At 37.8% G+C, this 21319-nt stretch overlaps 1 pseudogene; it reads left to right on the top strand.

Moving 5' to 3' along the window:
- LOC118643846 overlaps window positions 1–21043 on the top strand; it is a 33785-nt pseudogene extending 12742 nt beyond the window's left edge.
- The last annotated feature ends 276 nt before the right edge of the window (window positions 21044–21319 follow it).

Here is a 21319-nt window from a genome sequence, read left to right as displayed (position 1 = left end):
CTTTTCTCCACATCCTGGCCAGCATTGTCCTATTTTTATTTGATAATGGTATCCATTCTGGCAGGTATGAAGTGGTACCTCATTCTGGTTTTAATTTGCATCTGTTATGATAGTGGCATTGAGCATTTCTTGTCATGTCTCTTGACTATTTGTATGTGATGTTTGGAGAATTATTTATTCAGGTTCTCTGCCCATTTTTTATTTTTTTTATTGCTATTAATTTATTTTTGTTACAGATGTTCCTCCTATTTTCCCCATTGACACCCTCCTCCCCATCGCCCCCACCAGGTCCCAAGGTTTGTTGTACAAGTCCATCAGTTATGCATACATGCATATAAGTTATTTGGTTTATCTCTCCCTTTTCCCCCCACCCGCTCTTCTGAGGGTTGTCAGTCTGTACCCTACTTCCATGTCTCTGGGTCTACCCTGTTCCTCAGACTGATATGTTTCTTATATTTCACAAATAAGTGAGCTCATGTGATATTTGTCCTTCTATGCTTGGCTTGTTTTGCTTAAGATAATACCCTCCCAGTCCCTCCATGTCATCTAAAAGGATAAGAGATCTTTTCTTTTTTTACAGCTGCATAGCACTCCACTGTGTATATATACCACACCTTTTTTATTCATTTGTCTACTGATGGACTGTTGGGCTTTTTCCACATCTTAGCTATTATAAATAGTGCTGCTATGAACATGGGGGTATGTATATTTTTCTGATTAGAATTTCAGGGTTCTTAGGGTATATTCCTATAAGTGGGATCACTGGGTCAAATGGCACTTCAGTTTTTAAATTTTTCAGGTAACACCATAGTGTTTTCCACAGTGGCTTCACAAGTCTGCATTCCGACCAGCAGTGAACTAGAGTCCCCTTTCCTCTACACTCTCGCCAACACTTGTTGTTTCATGATTTGCTGATGGCAGCCATTCTGACAGGTGTAAGGGGATACCTCATGGTTGTTTTAATTTGCATCTCTGATGATTAGTGATGTTGAGCATTTCTTCATATGTCTCTTGGCCATCTGTATGTCTTGTTTTGGGGAGGAGTATATTTAGCATCTCTGCCCATTTTTTTAACTGGGTTTTTTGGCTTCCTTTTGTTGAGTTGTATGAGTTAATTTTGAAAATTAACCCCTTATCTGATGTATCATTGGCAATAATGATCTCCAATACAGTGGATTCCCTTTCCATTTTGATTGGTTGTTCCTTTTGCTGTGCAGAGGCCTTTTAGTTTGATGTAGTCACATGCGTTCATTTTCTCCTTAGTTTCTGTTGCCTTAGGTGAGGTATCAGTGAAAATTCCGCTGCATATTATGTCTGAAATTTTGTTGCCTACATTTTATTTTAAAATTTTTATGGATTCACAAATCACATTTAAGTCTTTCATCAATTTTGAGTTTATTCTTGTGTGTGATGTAAGTTGATGGTCTAGTTTTATTTTTTTGCATGTAGCTGTCCAATTTTTCCAACACCATTTATTAAAGAGGCTGTATTTACTCCATTGTATGCTCATGCCCACTTTGTCAAATATTAATTGAGCATATTGTCTTAGGTCCATTTCTGGGTTCTCTGTTCTGTTCCACTGGTCTATATGCCTGTTCTTGTGCCAGTACCAGGTTGTTTTGATTATAGTAGCTTTGCAGTATAACCTGATATCTAGAATTGTGATCCCACTTACTTTGTCCTTCTTTTTCAAGATTGTTGTGGCTACTTGGGGTCTTTTTTGGTTCCATATAAACTTTTAAAATTTTTGTTCTAGTTCTGTTAAATATGTTGTTGGTACTTTGATGGGAATTGCATTGAATCTATAGATTGCTTTGGGTAATATGGACATTTTAAAGATGTTAATTTTTCCAATTTATGAACAAGGTATGTGCTTCCACTTTTTTTATATCTTACTCTATTTCTTTTTTCAATGTCCTGTAGTTTTCTGTAAATAGGTGCTTAACTTCTTAGGTTAAGTTTATTCCTAGGTATCTTAATTTTTTTGCTGCAATGGTAAATGGGATTGTTTTTTTTAGTTTCTCATTTTGTGATTTCTTCATTGGTGTATAAGAATACCATTGATTTCTTGACGTTAATTTTGTATCCTGCTACTTTGCCAAATTCATTTATTAAGTCTAGTATCTTTTTAATGGAGTCTATAGGGTTTTTAATATATAATATCATGCTATCTGCAAATAATGACAGTTTCACTTCCTCCTTTCCAATTTGGATCCCTTTTCATTTTTCTTCATGTCTGATTGCTATGGCTAAGATTTCCAGTACTATGTTAAATAAGAGTGGCGAAAGTGGGCATCCTTCTCTTGTTCCTGTTTTTAAGGAAAATGCTTTTAGTTTTTGACCATTGAGTATGATGTTATCTGTAGGTCTTTTATATATGGCCTTTATTATGTTGAGATATTATCCCTCTATTCCCACATTGCTGAGCACTTTTATGAGAAATGGATTCTGGATTTTGTCAAATCCTTTTTCGGCATTTATTGATATGATCATGTGGTTTTTATCATTAATTTTGTTTATGTGGAGTATCACATTTATTGATTTGTGAATATTGTACCTGCCTTGCATCCCTGGGATGAATCCCACTTAGTAATGGTGAATACTTTCATTTAATGTATTGCTAAATTCCATTTGCTAGTATTTTGTTAAGAATTTTGGCATCTATGTTCAGCCGGGATATTGGCCTATACTTTTCTTGATTTGTAGTGTCTTTTTCTCATTTTGGAATTAGAATTATGCTGGCTTCATTAAACAAGTTTGGAAGTCTTTCTTCTAGTTATTTTTTTAAATTTTTTATTTATCAATTTGATTTTGTTATAGATGTTTCTCACTTTTCCCCCATTGACATCCTTCTCCCTTTCCTCCGCCCCATCCCCAGCTTTATTGTCTACATTCTTTGGTCATACATACATGCATGTAAGTTCTGTGGTTTATCTCTTCCCCCACAAACCCCATTTTTCAGAGGCTTGTCAGTCTGTACCCAACCTCTATGTCTCTGGGTTAATTTTGTTCAGCAGTTTCTTTAGTTTATTATATTCCACAAATAAGTGAGATCATGTGATAGTTGTCTTTCTCTGCTTGGCTTGTTTTGCTTAACATAATACTATCCACGTCATTCCATGCCATCTCAAAGAATAAGAGATCTTTCTTTCTTACAGCTGCATAGTATTCCATTATGTACATGTACTGCAGCTTTTTTATTCACTCATCTACTGATGGACACTTGGGTTATTTCCAGATCTTAGCTATTGTAAATAGTGCTGCTATGAACATATGTTTACATATATTCTTTCAGATTGGTGTTTCAGGTTTCTTAAGGTATATTCCTAGAAGTGAGATCATGGGGTCAAATGGCAGTTCAATTTCTAACTTCTTGAGGTAACACCATAGTGTTTTTCTGTCTGCTTTCCCATCAGCAGTGTACTAGTGTCCCATTTTATCCACATCCTCACCAACACTTGTTTGATTATTTGTTGATGGCAGCCCTTCTGACAGGTGTAAGGTGGTACCTCAGTTTTTTAAATTTGTATCTCTCTGATGATTAGTGAAGTTGAGCATTTATTCATATGTTTCTTGGCCATTTGTATGTCCTGTTTGGAGAGGTGTCTATTTAGTTCCTCTGCCCATTTTTTAATTGGGTTCTTGTCTTCCTTTTTTTTGAGTTGTATGAGCACCCTATATATTTTGGAAATTAATCCCTTATCTGATGCATCATTGGCAATTATGGTCTTCCATATTGTGGGATCCCTTTTTGTTTGGATGGTTGTTTCTTTTGCTGTGCAGAAGAATTTTAGTTTGATGTAGTCCCACGTGTTCATATTTTCCTTTGTGTCTGTTGCCTTAGGTGTTATATCAGTGAAAATTCTGCTGCATATGATGTCTGAGATTTTGTGGCCTACATTTTCTTCTAGAATTTTTATGGATTCATGGGTTACATTTAAGATACCTAGGAATAGCCCTGGCCAGTTTGGCTCAGTAGCTAGAGCGTCGGCCTGCGGTCCAGAGAGACCTGGGTTTGGTTCCCGCTAAGGGCACGTACTTCGGTTGCAGTTTGTCCCCGGCCCTGGTTGGTCGTGCGGGTGGCAGCCACTCGATGTGTCCCTTCACATCGATGTTTCTCTCTCTCTCTCCCTTCCCCTCTCTCCCTCCCACTCTATCTGTACAAAAAATGGAAAAATATCCTCAGGTGAGGATAAAAAAAAAAAAGATACCTAGGAATAAACTTAACAAAAGTAGTATAGGACCTCTTCACAGAAAACTATAGGTCTTTGAAAAAAAATAGAGGAAAATATAAAAAAGTGGAAGCACACACCTTGTTCATGGATTGGAAGAATTACCATCATTCAACTATCGATACTACCCAAAGCAATCTATAGATTCAATGCAAGCCCCATCAAAATACCTACGACATACTTCATGGAACTAGAACAAACACTCCAAAAGTTGATATGAAACCAACAAAGTCCCCAAATAGCCACAACAATCTTGGAAAAGAAAAACAAAGTAGAAAAGATCACATTACCAAATTTCAAGTTATACAACAAAGCCACTGTAATCAAAACAGCCTGGTACCAGCACAAGAACAGGCAGATAGCTCAATGGATAAAAAGCTGTGGTACATATACACAATGCAGTACTATGCAGCTGTAAGAAAGATCTCTTATCCTTTGAGATAACATGAAGTATTATCCTAAGTGAAACAAGTCAAGCAGAGAAAGACAAATATCACATGATTTCACTTGTTTTGGGTTATAATGAACATAACAGTCTGAAGAATGGGGTAGTCCGGAGATGTGAAAGTGGGATACACACTGACAATCCTTAGAAGTGGGGGCTGGGGGGAGAGATAAAGCTAGAATACCAACTTACACCATACATGAGAATAAACTCAAAATGGATAAAAGACTTCTTGAATTTTTAAAAATAGTTTGTGTACAATTAATGTTAGTTTTTCTTTGAATGTTCTGTAAAAGTCCCCCTTGAAGCTGTTGGAACCTGGGCTTTGGTTTGCTAGGAGAGTCTTGATTTTCTTCATTGTTATTTATCTATTTAAGTTTTCCATCTCTTCTTGGTCCACTTTTGGGAGACTATGTGTTTATAGAAATTTGTCCATTTTGCTTAGATTGTTGAATTTGTTGCCATATAATTGTTGATAGTATTTATTAAAGATCTTTTGTATTTCTGTGGTGTCATTTGTTACTTCTCTTTCATTTCTGATTTTGTGTATTTGGGTATTTCTCTTTGTTTCTTGGTGATTCTAGCTAAGGGTCCATTAATCTTGTTTATCTTTAAAAATAAAAAAATTTAAAGAAAAGCTCTTTGTTCCATTTAACTTTTCAATTGTTTTTTGGTCTCTATGTCATTTATTTCTGCTCTGATCTTTACTATATTCTTTCTTCTACTTCCTCTGGGGTTTTCTCTTTGTTTACTTTCTACTTTTTTAAGTTGTAGGGTTAGAAAGTAAATTAGAAATTCTTCTTTTTTTTTGAGGTAGGTCTGTGGTGCTATAAACTTCGCTCTCAGAACTGCTTTGACTGCATCCCATGGATATTGTGTTGTGTGTTCATTTCCATTGGTTTCCAGGAAGTTTTAATAACATGCTATTTAGTGTCCATGTGTTGAAATGACTTTGCATGTTTTGTTGCAATTGATTTCAAGTTTCATGCCATTGTGATCTGAGAAGATGCTTGATATGGTATCAATCTTCTTGAACTTGTAGAGACTTAGTTTGTGTCCCTTCATGTTATCTCAAAGGATAAGAGATCTTTCTTACAGCTGCATAGTACTGCATTGTGTATATGTACCACAGCTTTTTATCCATTCCTCTTCTGATGGGCATTTCGGCTGTTTCCAGAATTTAGCTATTGTAAATAGGGCTGCTATGAACATAGGGTTACATATATTCTTTCTGATTGGTGATTCAGGCTTGTTAGGGTATGTTACTAGAAGTGGGATCACTGGGTCAAGTGGCAGTTCAATTTTTAATTTTTTGAGGTAACACCATATTGTTTTCCATAGTGGCTGCACCAGTCTGCATTCCCACCAGCAGTGTACCAGAGTCCGCTTTTCTCCACACCCTTGCCAACACTCTGGCCTTGGCTTTTGTTTGATGGGAGAGTCTTGATTACATCTTCAATTTCTTCTATTATTATTAGTCTGTTCAAGTTTTCTATCTCTTCCTGGTTCAGTTTTGGAAGAGTATGTGTTTCTAGAAATTTGATCATTTCGCTTAGATTGTCAAATTTGTTGCCATACAGTTGTTTATACCAGTTGTCAGCGATCTTTTGTATTTCTGTGGTGTCAGTTGTTATTTCTTCTCTTTCCTTTCTGATTTTGTGTATTTGGGTTCTCTCTCTCTGTTTATTGGTGAGTCTAGCTAAGGGTCCATGAATCTTATTTATCTTTTCGAAAAACCAGCTCTTTGTTTCATTGATCCTTTGAAGTGCTTTTATTTTTTGGACTCTATATCATTTTTTTCTGCTCTGATTTTTATCATTTCCTTTCTTCTACTTGATCTAGGGTTGTCTTTTTGTTTGCTTTCTAGTTCTTTAAGTTGTGAGGTTAGGGAGTCTATTAGAGATTTTTCTTGCTTCTTGAGGTAGGCCTGTAGTGCTATGAACTTTCCTCTCAGAGTTGCTTTTGCTGTATCCCATAGGTTTTGTGTTGTTGTGTGTTCATTTTATTGTATTCCAGGAAGTTTTTGTTTACTTCCTTGATCTCCTCATTGACCCATTTATTATTTAATAACATGCTATTTAGCTTCCATGTGTTCAAATGTTTTTGCATTTTCTTTTTTTTTTTGCATTTGATTTCAAGTTTTATGCCATTGTGATCTGAGAAGATGCTTGATATGGTATCAATCTTCTTGAACTTGTAGAGACTTAGTTTGTGTCCTAACATGTAGTCTATCTTTGAGAATGCCCCATGCGCACTTGAGAAGAATGTGAATTCTGTAGTTTTGGGGTGTAATTCTCTGAAGATATTTGTAAATCCATTTGGTCTTGTGTTTCATTTAGAGACTTTGTTTTCTTCCTAATTATTTGTCTAGAGGATCTATCCATTGATGTCAGTGCTGTGTTGAAGTCCCCTGCTATGATTGTATTGCTGTTGATTTCTTCTTTGAAGTCCTCCAAAATATTTTAAAAATATTTTGGTGCTCCAATATTGGGTGCATATATGTTTATCAAAGTTATATCTTCCTGTTGGATAGATCCTTTCAATATTATGTACTGGCCTTCTTTGTCTCCAGTTATGGTCATCATTTTGAAATCTATATTATCAAATATGAGTATTGCTACCCAAGCTTTTTTTCCATTCCATTTGCTTGGAAGATTTTTTTTTTTTTCATTCCTTCAATTCAAACTATGTGAGTCTTTTGTTTTGAGGTGGCTCTCTTGTAAACAATATATTGATGAGTCATGCTTTCTTATCCAATCAGCTACTCTGTGTCTTTTTATTGGAGCATTCAATTCATTTACATTTAAGGTGATTATTGATATGTATTTATTTATTGCCATTTTTGTCTAGTGTGGTTATATGTTTCTTCCTATTTCTTCTAGTAATTACAGCAGTCCGTTTAACATTTCTTGCAGTGCTGGTTTGATGCTAATGTATTCCCTTAGCCTTTTTTTTGTCTGGGAAGCTCCTCATTTGACCTTCTATTTTGAGTGATAGTCTTGCTGGGTAGAGTAGTCTTGGATTCAGATCCTTGTTTTTCATGACCTTGATTACCTCATGCCATTCCCTTCTGGCCTATAGTGTTTCTTGTGAGAAGTCAGCTGAGAGCCTAATGGGGGTTCCTTTATAGGTACCTGTTGCTTATCTCTTGCTGCTTTAAGGATTCTCTCTTTGTCTTTTATTTTTGGCATTTTGATTACTATGTGTCTTGGTGTGGTTCTTCTTACTTGGGGCTCTCTGTGCTTCTTGAACTTGAATGCCTTCTTTCTTCACCAAATTAGGGAAGTTTTCTGTCACTATTTCTTCAAATATATTATTTAACCCTTGCTCATTTTCTTCTTTTTGGGGGACTCCTATGATGCTAATGTTATTACATTCCAGTTGTCCCACAGTTGTCTTAAGCTGTCTTTCTGTTTTTTTATTGTGTTTTCCTTTTGGTTTTCTGATCAGTTGATTTTTTCTACCCTATCTTCTAATTCACTGATCCAGTCCTCAGCTTCCTCTACTCTGCTATTTAGACCTTCCAATGTGTTCTTTATTTCTGATATGTCATTCTTCATTTCTTCTTAGTGGTTTTTAATTTCCAACTGGTTGATTTTTAACATTTCTATGTCTTTACTCATTGTGCTCATGTCCTTACACATGCTGTTGAGCTTCCTCAAGATCATGGCTCTGAATTCTAGTTCTGTTAACTTGCTTAACTGCACCTCATTTATCTCATCTTCCATATAAGTCTCTTGTTTTTTTTATTTAACTTTTGTTTCTGTGTTTCACCATTTGGGCTATCACAGTGGGCTTTGGAGCCTGCCCAATTTTCCCTGTGGGTGTTGGTGTTCTGCTGTTTGTGGCTCCCTCTCCTGGGTTTGGATGAGTCAAGGAGGACCCATGTTAAACACCACTGTCAAGTCATTCCTGATTAGATTTGATAGCCCAGGAAATGGTACAGTTATTTTCTAGCTTTTTGCCTGGAGGCTATCAGTTGAATTACCTGATAAACCTTGGCTTCTCAGTGGAATGAAAAACTCCCTCGGGTCCTCAGTGAAAGAGGATTTCTGGAAGGTGGGGCAGATGCTGGTTGTTAATTGGCCTCAATTAGCATTTCAATGGCCACTGGGTGGGGTTGAATCTTAGAGGGAGGGGCCACGCTCTCTCCCCACGGCCCTCGGAAGGAGTAAGATAACCACAGTCCTATGTGGCTGCAACTCAGCAAAAGCTCTGAGTGCCCTCCAAATCCCAAGTGTACCCACACAGTTCCAGTCCAGTCTGTCCTTCCTCTCCCAGAGCCCAAGGTAAGTGGCTGCTGCTATTTTAGCCTCTGTCCTGGCTCTGAGCTGTGGAGCTGCTTGGGAGTTTAACCAGAGGGCGCCACTCTCAGCTAAAGCTGCCACTCCCAGCCAAGGCTGCCACTCCTAGCCAAGGCCATCGCTTCCAGCCGTGGGCTCCCAGCCCCCTCTCGTGTCTCCGCAAGCCTACCAGGATTGAGTCAGTGTCCCTGGTTATGTGGTCCTCCAAGCTCCTTTTTTGGTTTTCTTTTCCTGATGATTTGTCTTTATTTTCACCGTAATTGCAGTTTGGTCCTGGGAGATGGTCTGTGTAGCTTCCATTCATTTTACCACCATTTTTCTAGTCCCTCGGGGTCTTTTTTGATACCATGTGAACTTTTGAAGTATTCGTTCTAGTTCTGTGAATTATGTCATTGGTATTTTGATGGGGATTGCACTGAATCCTTAAATTGCTTTGGGTAGTATGGACATTTTAATGATGTTAATTCTTCCAATCCATTAACAAGGTATGTGCTTCCACTTTTTTATATCTTCCTCTATTTTTTTTTTTTTTCAGTACCTGTAGTTTTCTGCAAATAGGTCCTTTTCTTCTTTGGTTAAGTTAATTCCTAGGTATCTTAATTATTTTTTGCTGTGATGGTAAATGGGAAATTTTTTTTTTTTTTTTTTTAGTTTCTCTTTCTGTGAGTTCACCATTGTTGTATAAGAATGCCGTCAATTTCTTGACGCTATTTTTATATCCTGCTACTTTGCCAAATTCATATATTAAGTCTAGTAGATTTTTGATGGATTCATTGTGGTTTTCTATGTATAAGATGTCAACTGTGAATAATGACAGTTTCACTTCCTTCTTTCCAATTTGGGTCCTTTTTATTTTTTCTTTATGTATTATTGCTGTTGTTAAGACTTCCAGTACTATGTTAAATAAGAGTGGCGAAAGTAGGCATCCTTGTCTTGTTCCTGTTCTTAAGGGAAATGCTTTTAATTTTTGCTAATTGAGTATGGTGTTGGCTATAGGTCTTTTATATATGGCCTTTATTATGTCAAGATATGAGCCCTCTATTTCCACATTGCTGAGCGTTTTTATCAGAAATGGGTGTTGGGTTTTGTAGAATGCTTTTACAGCATCTATTGATATGATCGTATGATTTTTGTCTTTTATTTTGTTTATGTGGTGTATCACATTTACTGATTTGTGAATATTGCACCAGGCTTGCATCCCTGGGATAAATCCCACTTGGTCATGGTGAATGATTTTTTTTTTTTATGTATTGCTGGATTTGATTTTCTGTTATTTTTTTCAGGATTTTGGCATCTATGTTCATCAGGAATATTGGCCTGTAGTTTTCTTTCTTTGTAGTGTCTTTTTCTGGTTTTGGAATTAGAATTATGCTGGCCTCATAAAATGAGTTTGGAAGTCTTCCTTCTTCTTGAATTTTTTGAACTAGTTTGAGGAGAATGGGTATTATTTATTCTTTGAATGTTTGGTAAAACAACTCCGTGAAGCCATCTGGACCTGGGCTTTTGTTTGCTGGAAGAGACTTGATTGCATCTTCGATTTCTTTTGTTGTTATTGCTCTGTTCAAGTTTTCTATCTCTTCCTGGTTCAGTTTTTGGAGACTATGTATTTCTATGAATTTGTTCATTTCACTTAGATTATCGAATTTTTTGCTGTATAATTGTTTATAATATTAGTTCACAATTCTTTGTACTTCTGTGGTGTCAGTTATTATTTCTCCTCTTTCATTTCTGATTTTGTGTATTTGAGTTCTCTCTCTTTGTTTCGTGGTGAGTCTAGCTAATGGTCCATCAGCCTTTTTCATCTTTTCAAAGAACTACCTCTTTGTTTTCTTGATCCTTTGAAGTGTTTTATGGTCTCCATGTCATTTATTTCTGCTTAGATCTTTAATATTTCCTTCCTTCTACTTGCTCTGCTGTTTTCTTTTTGTTTGCTTTCTCATTCTATAAGTTGTAAAGTTAGATAGTCTATTATAAATTATTCTTGTTTCTTGAAGTAGGCCTGTAGTCTATGAACTTCCCTCTCAGAACTGCTTTCTGTGCATCCCATAGGTTTTGTGTTGTTGTGTGTTCATTTTCATTGGTTTCCAGGAAGTTTTTCAATTTTTTTTTTTTATCCTCACCCGAGGACATCTTTTTTTGATAGAGCGGGAAGGAGAGAGAGGAAGAGAGAGAAACATCGACGTGAAAGGGACACATCGAGTGGCCGCCACCCACACGAACCAACCAGGGCCAGGGACAAACTGCAGCCAAGGTACATGCCCTTAGCAGGAACCGAACCCGGGTCTCTGTGGACCGCAGGCTGACGCTCTAACCACTGAGCCAAACTGGCTAGGGCTCCAGGAAGTTTTTAATTTCTTTCTTGATCTGCATGGTATCCCGTTCATTGTTCAATACCATGCTATTTAGCCTTCACGTTTTCAAATGTCTTTTCATGTTCTTGTTGCAATTGATTTCTAGTTGCATGCCATTGTGATCTGAGAAGTTGTTTTGTGTGATTTCAATATTCTTGAACTTGTAGAGACTTAGTGTGTGCCATACTTGTGGTGTATCTTTGAGAATGTCCCATGTGCACTTGAAAAGAATGTGAGTTCTGCAGTTTTGGGGTGTAATTCTTTGTAGATATCTATTAAATACCTTTGGTCTAGTGCTTTATTTAGAGTGTATTTTCTCGTTAATGTTTTGTCTAGAGGATCTATCTGGTATGTCAGCGGAGTGTTGAAGTCTCCTGCTATGATTGTATTGCTGTTGATTGCTCCTTTGAAGTCCTCCAGACAACTTTTAATGTATTTTGGTACTCCTATATTAGGTGCATATATGTTTACCAAAGTTATATCTTTCTGTTGGATAGATGCTTTCCATATTATGTAGTGGCTTTCTTTGTCTCTCATTATAGTCTTCATTGAGGCATACTTTCTCATCCAATCATCTACTTTATGTCTTTTTATTGGAGTGTTGAATTCATTTACGTTTAAGGTGATCATTGACATGTACTTATTTGCTGCTTTTTTTGTTTAATGTGGTTATATTTTTCTTTCTATTTCTTCTTCTAATTACAGCAGTCCTTTGAACATTTCTTGCAGTGCTGTTTTGGTGCTAATATATTCCCTTTGCCTTCTTTTGTCTGGAAGCTTTTCATTTGACCTTCTATTTTGAATGATAGCCTTGCTGGATACAGTAGTCTTAGATTCAGATCCTTGTTTTTCATGAACTGATTACTTCATGCCATTCCCTTCTGGCCTTTAATGTTTCTATTGAGAAGTCAGCTGAGAGCCTTATGGGAGTTCTTTGTAGGTAACCTGTTGCTTTTCTCTTGCTGCCTTTAGGATTCTCTCTGTCTTTTATTTTTGGCATTTTAATTACTATGTGTCTTGGTATGGGCCTGTTTGGATTCTTCTTACTTGGGGCTCTCTGTGCTTCTCGAACTTGAATGTTTTCTTCTTTCACCAAATTATGGAAGTTTTCTGTCACCATTTCTTCAAATACAGTCTCTAACTCTTGCCAATTTTATTCTTTGGGGACTTTCATATTGCGAATATGATTACATTTCCAGTTGTTCCACAGTTTTCTTAAGCTGCCTTAATGTTTTTTAATTGTTTTCTCCTTTCTGTTTTCTGATTGGTTGATTTTGATTTTTTTACCCTGTCTTTTAAATTACTAATCTGGTCCTCAGCTTTCTCTACTCTGCTTTAGTCCTTTCAATGTGTTCTTTATTTCTGCTATGTCTTTCTTCATTTCTTCTTGGTGGTTTTTCATTTTCACTTGGTTCATTTTCAATGTTTTCATATCTTTACTCATGGTGTTGATGTCCTTACTCATGCTGTTGAGCTTCCTCAAACTCATGGCTCTGAACTCTACCTCTGATAACTTGCTTAACTGCATTTCATTTATCTCATCTTTGGTAAAGATCTCTTTTTCTTCCATTTGGGAATTGATTTTTTTGTTTCACCATTTTGGCTATCTCAGTGGGTTTTGGAGCCTGCCAAATTTTCCCTGTGGGTGTTGGTGGCTCTTTCTACTGAGTTTGTATGAGCGTGGGTGGACCCACATTAAACACCACTGTCAAGTCTTACTTTCCTGGGTAGATTTGCACGCCCAAGAAAGTTTCAGTTATCATCTAGATTTTTACCTGCAAGCTATTATTCTCAGTTAGTTGAAGAGCCTTCGGTTCTCAGTTGAATAAAAAACTCCCTCAGGTGTTCAGTGTAAGAGGATTTTCTGAGGGTGGGACAGATGCTGATTGTTATTGAGCCTAAATTTGCATTTCTTTGGCCCAGCTGTATGGAGTTGAATCTGCAAGGGAGGGGCTGCTGCTTCTCCCCATAGCTCCAGGAAGGAGCAACAAGGCCACCATCCTGTGTGGCCACAACTCAGTAAAAACTCTGAGCACCTTCCAAATCTGGAGTGTTTCCACACTGTTTTATTCCAGTCTACCCTCTCTCTTCTGGAGCCCAAGGTGAGTGGCTATAGCTAATTTAGTGCTCTGTCCTGATCCTCTGCACTGTGGAGCCAGCTTGGTATTTTAAACTCGAGGGCACTGCTCACAGCTAAGACCACTGCTATCCGTGGGTTTTCAGACCCCTCTTGCACCTCCACAGGCCTACCAGGCTCAATTCAATGTCCCTGGTCATGTGGTTCTCTCCAGCTGCTGTTCTGTTGGTTTTGTGTGTGTGTTTATGATTTGTCTTTATTTGAGTTGTATTTCCAGTTTGGTCCTGGGAGAAGGTCTGTGTAGCTTCCATTCACTCAGTCACCATTTTGGAATCCATTTTTATGCTTTTTATTCTATTTTTTCAAAGTGATTATAGATTATGAGTATCAGTGATTTTTATTTTTTTATTAATTTATTTTAGTTACAGATGTTTCTTCTTTCTTCATTGACATCCTCCTCCCCATCATACCCCCATCCTGTTCCCAGCTTTGTTGCCCATGTTCATCAGTTATGTGTACATGCATATAAATTCTGTGGTATTTTATTCTTTGTTCTGCTCTGCAGAAGCTTTATTTCCTGTGGTCCTATTTCTTTATTTTTTTTCTTTGTTTCTCTTGAGCTAAGCGATGTATCAGTGAAAATTGTGCTGTGTGAGATGTCTAAGAATTTGCCACCTATATTTTCTTTTTTTCCCCTCTGTTAATCTTATCTTTTTTTTAAATTAATTCATTTTTGTTACAGATGTTTCTCCTTTTCCCATTGACGGCCTCCTCCCAATCCCCCCCACCCACACACACACACACACAGCGTTGTTGTCTATGTCTATGGGGTTTTTTTCTTTTTCTTTTTACATCTACCTGCCCAATTTTCCCAACAGCATTAATTGAAAAGACTATCTTTTCTTCATTGTATGCTCTTGCCTCCTTTGTCAAATTAGGATCATGCTGGCCTCATAAAATGAGATTGGAAGTCTCCTGTCTTCTGTAATTTTCTGAAATAGTTGAGAAGAATGGGTATAGATCTTTTTTGAATGTTCGGTAAAACACCCCCATGAAGCCATCCAGTCCTGGGCTTTTGTTTTCTGTGAGTTTCTTGATTACATCTTCAATGTCCTTAGTTGTTATTGGTCTGTTCAAGTTTTCTATCTCTTCCCAGTTCAATTTTGGAAGACTGTGTGTTTTTAGAAGTTTGTCCATTTCACCTAGATTGTCCAATTTGTTGGCATATAATTGTTCATAGTATGTTTCAATGAGCCTTTGTATTTCTGGGGTGTCCGTTGTTACTTATCCTCTTTTGTTTCTGATTTTGTTTATTTGGGTCCTGTTTTTTTATTCCTTGGTTAGTCTGGCTAAAGGTCCTTTGATCTTGTTTATCTTTTCAAAGAATTAACTTTTTGTTTCATTGATCTTTGAACTGTTTTTTTTTTTTTAATGAATTTTTATTTATTTTTTTGTTACAGATATTTTACCTTTTTACCCCATTGGCACCCCCCACCCCACCTCCCCTCCACCCTGTCCCCGGCTTAGTTGTCCATGTCCATTGGTCATGCATGCATGCATATAAGTTCTGTGGTTAATCTCTTCCCACCCCCCCACCCCCCATCCCCTCTTCTGAGGGATGTCAGTCTGTGCCCTACTTCCATGTGTCTGGGTCTACTGTATTCCTCAGACTGTTATGTTCATTATATTCCGTATATAAGTGAGATCATGTGGTATTTGTCTTTTTCTGCTTGGCTTCTTTCGCTTAGGATAATACTTTCCAGGTCCCTCCATGTCGTCTCAAAGGATAAGAGATCTTTCTTTCTTACCGCTGCATAGTACTCCATGGTGTATATGTACCACAGCTTTTTGATCCATTCGTCTACTGGTGGACACTTGAGCTGTTTCCAGATCTTAGCTATTGTAAATAGTGCTGCTATGAACATGGGGGTACATATATTCTTCCTGATTGGTGTTTCAGGCTTCTTAGGGTATATTCCCAGCAGTGGGATCACTGGGTCAAATGGAAGTTCAATTTTTAATTTTTTGAGGTAGCACCATATTGTTTTCCATAGCGGCTGCACCAGTCTGCATTCCCACCAGCAGTGTATTAGAGTCCCCTTTTCTCCACACCCTCGCCAACACTTGTTGTTTGATGATTTGTTGATGGCGGCCATTCTGACAGGTGTGAGGTGATACCTCATTGTTGTTTTAATTTGCATCTCTCTGATGATTAGTGATGTTGAGCATTTCTTCATATGTCTCTTGGCCATTTGTATGTCCTGTTTGGAGAGGTGTCTATTCAGCTCCTCTGCCCATTTTTTACTTGGGTTCTTTGTCTTCCTTTTGTGGAGTTGTATGAGCACTCTCTATATATTGGAAATTAACCCCTTATCTGATACATCATTGGCAATGATGTTCTCCCATACAGTGGGTTGCCTTTCCATTTTGATGATTGTTTCTTTTGCTGTGCAGAAGCTTTTGAGTTTGATGTAGTCCCATGTGTTCATTTTCTCCTTTATTTCTGTGGCCTTAGGTGATGTATCAGTGAAAATTCTGCTCCGTATGATGTCCGAAATTTTGTTGCCTACATTTTCTTCTAGAATTTTTATGGATTCACGGGTCACATTTAAGTCTTTTATCCATTTTGAGTTTATTTTTGTGTATGGTGTAAGTTGATGGTCTAGTTTCATTTTTTGCATATAGTTGTCCAGTTTTCCCAACACCATTTATTAAAGAGGCTGTCTTTACTCCACTGTATGCTCTTGCCACCTTTGTCAAATATTAATTGAGCATATTGCCTTGGGTCCATTTCTGGGTTTTCAGTTCTGTTCCACTGGTCTATATGCCTGTTCTTGTGCCAGTACCAGGCTGTTTTGGTTACAGTCGCTTTGTAGTATAACCTGATATTTGGTATTGTGATCCCACCTACTTTGTTCTTCTTTTGCAAGATTGCTGTGGCTATTCGAGGTCTTTTTTGGTTCCATATGAACTTTTGAAGTATTTGTTCTAGTTCTATGAAATATGTCGTTGGTATTTTGATGGGGATTGCATTGAATCTATAGATTGCTTTGGGTAGTATGGACATTTTAATTATGTTAATTCTTCCAATCCATGAACAGGGTATGTGCTTCCACTTTTTTATATCTTCTTCTATTTCTCTTTTCAATGACCTGTAGTTTTCTGCAAATAGGTCCTTTATTTCTTTGGTTAAGTTTATTCCGAGGTATCGTAATTTTTTTTGGAGCGATGGTAAATGGGATTGTTTTTTCAGTTTCTCTTTCTGTGAGTTCATCATTGATGTACAAGAATGCCGTCGATTTCTTGACGTTAATTTTGTATCCTGCTACTTTGCCAAATTCATTTATTAAGTCTAATAGATTTTTGATGGAGTCTTTAGGGTTTTCTATGTACAATATCATGTCATCTGCAAATAATGACAGTTTAACTTCCTCCTTTCCAATTTGGATCCCTTTTATTTTTTCTTCATGTGTGATTGCTGTGGCTAAGACTTCCAGTACAATGTTAAATAAGAGTGGCGAAAGTGGACATCCCTGTCTTGTTCCTGTTCTTAATGGAAATGTTTTTAGTTTCTGTCCATTGAGTATGATGTTGGCTGTAGGTCTTTCATATATGGCCTTTATTATGTCGAGATATGATCCCTCTATTCCTACATTGCTGAGCGTTTTTATCAGAAATGGATGCTGGATTTTGTCGAATGCTTTTTCAGCATCTATTGATATGATCATGTGGTTTTTATTCTTCATTTTGTTTATGTGGTGTATCACGTTTATTGATTTGCGAATATTATACCAGCCTTGCATCCCTGGAATGAATCCCACTTGGTCATGGTGAATACTTTTTTTGATGTATTTCTGGATCCGATTTACTAATATTTTGTTCAGGATTTTGGCATCTATGTTCATCAGGGATATTGACCTGTAGTTTTCTTTCTTTGTAGTGTCTTTTTTTGGTTTTGGAATTAGAATTATGCTGGCCTCATAGAACGTGTTTGGAAGTCTTCCTTCTTCTTGAATTTTTTGAAATAGTTTGAGGAGAATGGGTGTTAGTTCTTTTTTGAATGTTCGGTAAAACTCCCCCATGAAACCATCTGGGCCTGGGCTTTTGTTTGCTGGGAGAGTCTTGATTACCTCTTCAATTTCCTTAGTTGTTACTGGTCTGTTCAAGTTTTCTATCTCTTCCGGGAATAGTTTTGGGAGACTGTGTGTTTCTAGAAATGTGTCCATTTCGCTTAGATTGTCGAATTTGTTGCCATATAGTTGTTCATAGTAGTTGTTAACGATCTTTTGTATTTCCGTGGTGTTGGTTGTTACTTCTCCTCTTTCATTTCTGATTTTGTGTATTTGGGTTCTCTCTCTTTCTTTCTTGGTGAGTCTAGCTAAGGGTCCATCAATCTTGTTTATCTTTTTGAAAAACCAGCTCTTTGTTTCATTGATCCTTTGAATTGTTTTTTTGGTCTCTATGTCATTTATTTCTGCTCTGATCTTTACTATTTCCTTCCTTCTACTTGCTCTGGGGTTTTCTTTTTGTTTGCTTTCTAATTCTTTAAGTTGTGAGGTTGGACAGTCAATTAGAACTTTTTCTTGTTTTTTGAGGTACGCCTGTATTGCTATGAACTTCCCTCTCAGAACTGCTTTCGCTGCATCCCATAGATTTTGTGTTGTTGTGTGTTCATTTTCATTGGTTTCCAGGAAGTTTTTAATTTCTTCCTTGATCTCCTCGGTGACCCATTCATTGTTTAATAACATGTTATTTAGCCTCCATGTGTTGAAATGTCTTTGCATGTTCTTGTTGCAATTGATTTCTAGTTTCATGCCATTGTGATCTGAGACGATGCTTGATATGATTTCAATCTTCTTGAACTTATAGAGATTTAGTTTGTGTCCTATCATGTGGTCTATCTTTGAGAATGTCCCATGTGCACTTGAGAAGAATGTGTATTCTGTAGTTTTGGGGTGTAATTCTCTGTAGATATCTATTAAATCCATTTGGTCTAGTGCTTCATTTAGAGTCTCTGTTTCCTTGCTAATTTCTTGCCTAGAGGATCTATCCAGTGCTGTCAACGGGGTGTTGAAGTCCCCTGCTATGATTGTGTTGTTGTCGATTTCTCCTTGGAAGTCCTCCAGAAAATTTTTAATATATTTTGGTGCTCCTATATTGGGTGCATATATGTTTATCAAGGTTATATCTTCCTGTTGGATAGATCCTTTCAATATTATGTAGTGGCCGTCTTTGTCTCTAGTTATGGTCTTCATTTTGAAATCTATTTTATCAGATATGAGAATTGCTACCCCAGCTTTTTTTTGCTTTCCATTTGCTTCGAAAATTTTTTTCCATCCCTTCACTTTCAACCTATGTGAGTCTTTTGTTGAGAGGTGGGTCTCTTGTAAACAACATATAGATGAGTCATGCTTTCTTATCCAATCAGCTACTCTGTGTCTCTTTATGGGAGCATTCAATCCATTTACGTTTAAGGTGATTATTGATATGTACTTATTTATTGCCATTTTTGTTTAGTGTGGTTCTATTTTTCTTCCCATTTCTACTGCTAATTACAGCAGTCCTTTTAACATTTCTTGCAGTGCTGGTTTGGTGCTAGTGTATTCCCTTAGCCTTTTTTGTCTGGGAAGCTCTTTATTTGATCTTCTATTTTGAATGATAGCCTTGCTGGGTAGAGTAGTCTTGGATTCAGATTCTTGTTTTTCATGACTTTGATTACTTCATGCCATTCTCTTCTGGCCTGTAGTGTTTCTTGTGAGAAGTCAGCTGAGAGCCTTATGGGGTTCCCTTTGTAGGTAACCTGTTGCTTATCTCTTGCTGCTTTTAGGCTTCTCTCTTTGTCTTTAATTGGTGGCATTTTAATTACTACGTGTCTTGGTGTGGGCCTGTTTGGGTTCTTCTTACTTGGGACTCTCTGTGCTTCTTGAACTTGAATGCCTTCTTCCTTCACCAAATTAGGGAAGTTTTCTCTCACTATTTTTTTGGATATATTCTCTATCCCTTGCTCCTTTTCTTCTTCTTCGGGGACTCCTATGATGCGAATATTATTACGTTTCCAGTTGTCCCATAGTTCTCTTAAGCTGTCTTCCTGTTTTTTAATAGTTTTTTCCTTTTGTTTTTCTGATTGGTTGATTTTTTCTACCCTGTCTTCTAATTCACTGATCCGGTCCTCAACTTCCCCTACTCTGCTTTTTAAACCTTCCAATATGTTTTTCATTTCGGATATCTCATTTTTTATCTCTTCTTGTTGGTTTTTAATTTCCAATTGGCTTGTTTTCAGTGTCTCTATGTCCTTACACATGCTGTTCAGCTTCCTCAAGATCATGGCTCTGAATTCTAGCTCTGTTAACATGCCTAATTGCTCCACATTGATCTCATCTTCGGTGGAGGTGTCTTGCTCTTTCATTTGGCTTCTGTTTCTGTGTTTCACCATTTTGGCTATCACTGTGGGCTTTGGAGCCTGTCAAGTTCTCCCTGTGGGTGTTGGTGTTCTGCTGTTTGTGGCTCCCTTTCCTGTGTTTAGATGAGCGAGGGAGGACCCACGTTGAACACCACTGTCAAGTCTCATTTTCCTGGTTAAAGTTGCCAGCCCAGGAAACGTACTGTTATCCTCTAGCTTTTTGCCTGGAGGCTAGCAGTCTAGGTTAGTTGATGAGTTTTGGGTTGTCAGTTGATTGAAAAACTCCCTCTGGTGCTCAGCCAAGGGGCTTTCTCAAGGGTGGGGCAGATGCTGGTTGTTAGTGAGCCTCAGTTAACACTACAATGGCCCACAGGGTGGGGTTGGATCTCCGAGGGAGGGGCTGCTGCCTCTGTTCAGAGCCCTGGGAAGGAGCAATGTGGCCACCGTCCTGAGTGGCTGCACTCAGCCAAAGCTCTGAGCGCCCTCCAAACCCTGAGTGTCCCGACACAGTTCCAGTCCAGTCCGCCCTCCCTCTGCCGGAGCCCAAGGTGAGTGGCTGTGGCTGTTTCAGCCTCTGTCCCGGCTGCTCTGTGGAGCCGCCTGGGAGTGTGACCCGAGGGCGCTGCTCCCAGCTAAGGCCGCTGCCGAGCTGCCGACCGTGGGCTCCCAGCCCCATCTCGCGCCTTCGCAAGCCTACAGGGATGGAGTCAGTGTCCCTCGTTGTATGGTCCTCACAAGCTGCTTTTCTGTTGGTTTTTCCCGTCGATTTGTCTATGTTATAGTTGTAATTCCAGTTTGGTTCTGGGAGACGGTCTGTGTAGCTCCGTTCACTCTGCCGCCATTTTTCGGTCCTGAACTGGTTTTTTAGTCTCAATCATTTATTTCTGCTCTGACCTTTACTATTTCTTTCTTTCTACTTGCTCCGGGTTTTTATTTATGTTTTCCTTCTAGATTTTTAAGTTCTAGGATTAGAGAGTCAATTAGGAATTTTTCTTGTTTCTTGAAGTAGACCTGTAGTGCTATAAACTTCCCTCTCAGGACTGTTTTTACTGTATCCCATAGATTTTGTGTTGTTGTGTGCTTATTTTCATTGGTTTCCAGAAAGTTTTTAATTTCTTCCTTGATCTCATTGGTAACCCATTCGTTGTTTAATAACATTCTATTTAGCCTCTAAGTGTTTTAATGTTTTTGTGTGTTTTTGGTGTAGTTGAGTTCTAGCTTCATACCATTGTGATCCAAGAAGATGTTTGATACGATTTCAATCTTTCTGAATTTATAGAGACTTAGTTTCTGTCCTAACATGTAGTCTATCTTTGAGAATGTCTTGTGTGGACTTGAGAAAAATATATATTCTGAAGCTTTGGGGTGAAGTCTTCTGTAAATATCACTTAAGTCCAACCAATCTTGGTTGTCATTTAAGGACTCTATGTCCTTGTTAAGTTTTTGTCTGGAAGATCTATCCAGTAGTGTAAGTGGGGTGTTAAAATCACCCACCAAAATCATATTGCTA

This window comes from Molossus molossus, unplaced genomic scaffold, assembly GCF_014108415.1.
Source record: "Molossus molossus isolate mMolMol1 unplaced genomic scaffold, mMolMol1.p scaffold_m16_p_4, whole genome shotgun sequence".
In the NCBI taxonomy this organism is placed as follows: domain Eukaryota; kingdom Metazoa; phylum Chordata; class Mammalia; order Chiroptera; family Molossidae; genus Molossus; species Molossus molossus.
The sequence above is the reverse complement of the archived record's forward strand: the minus strand, read 5'-3'. Positions and strand labels throughout refer to the sequence as shown.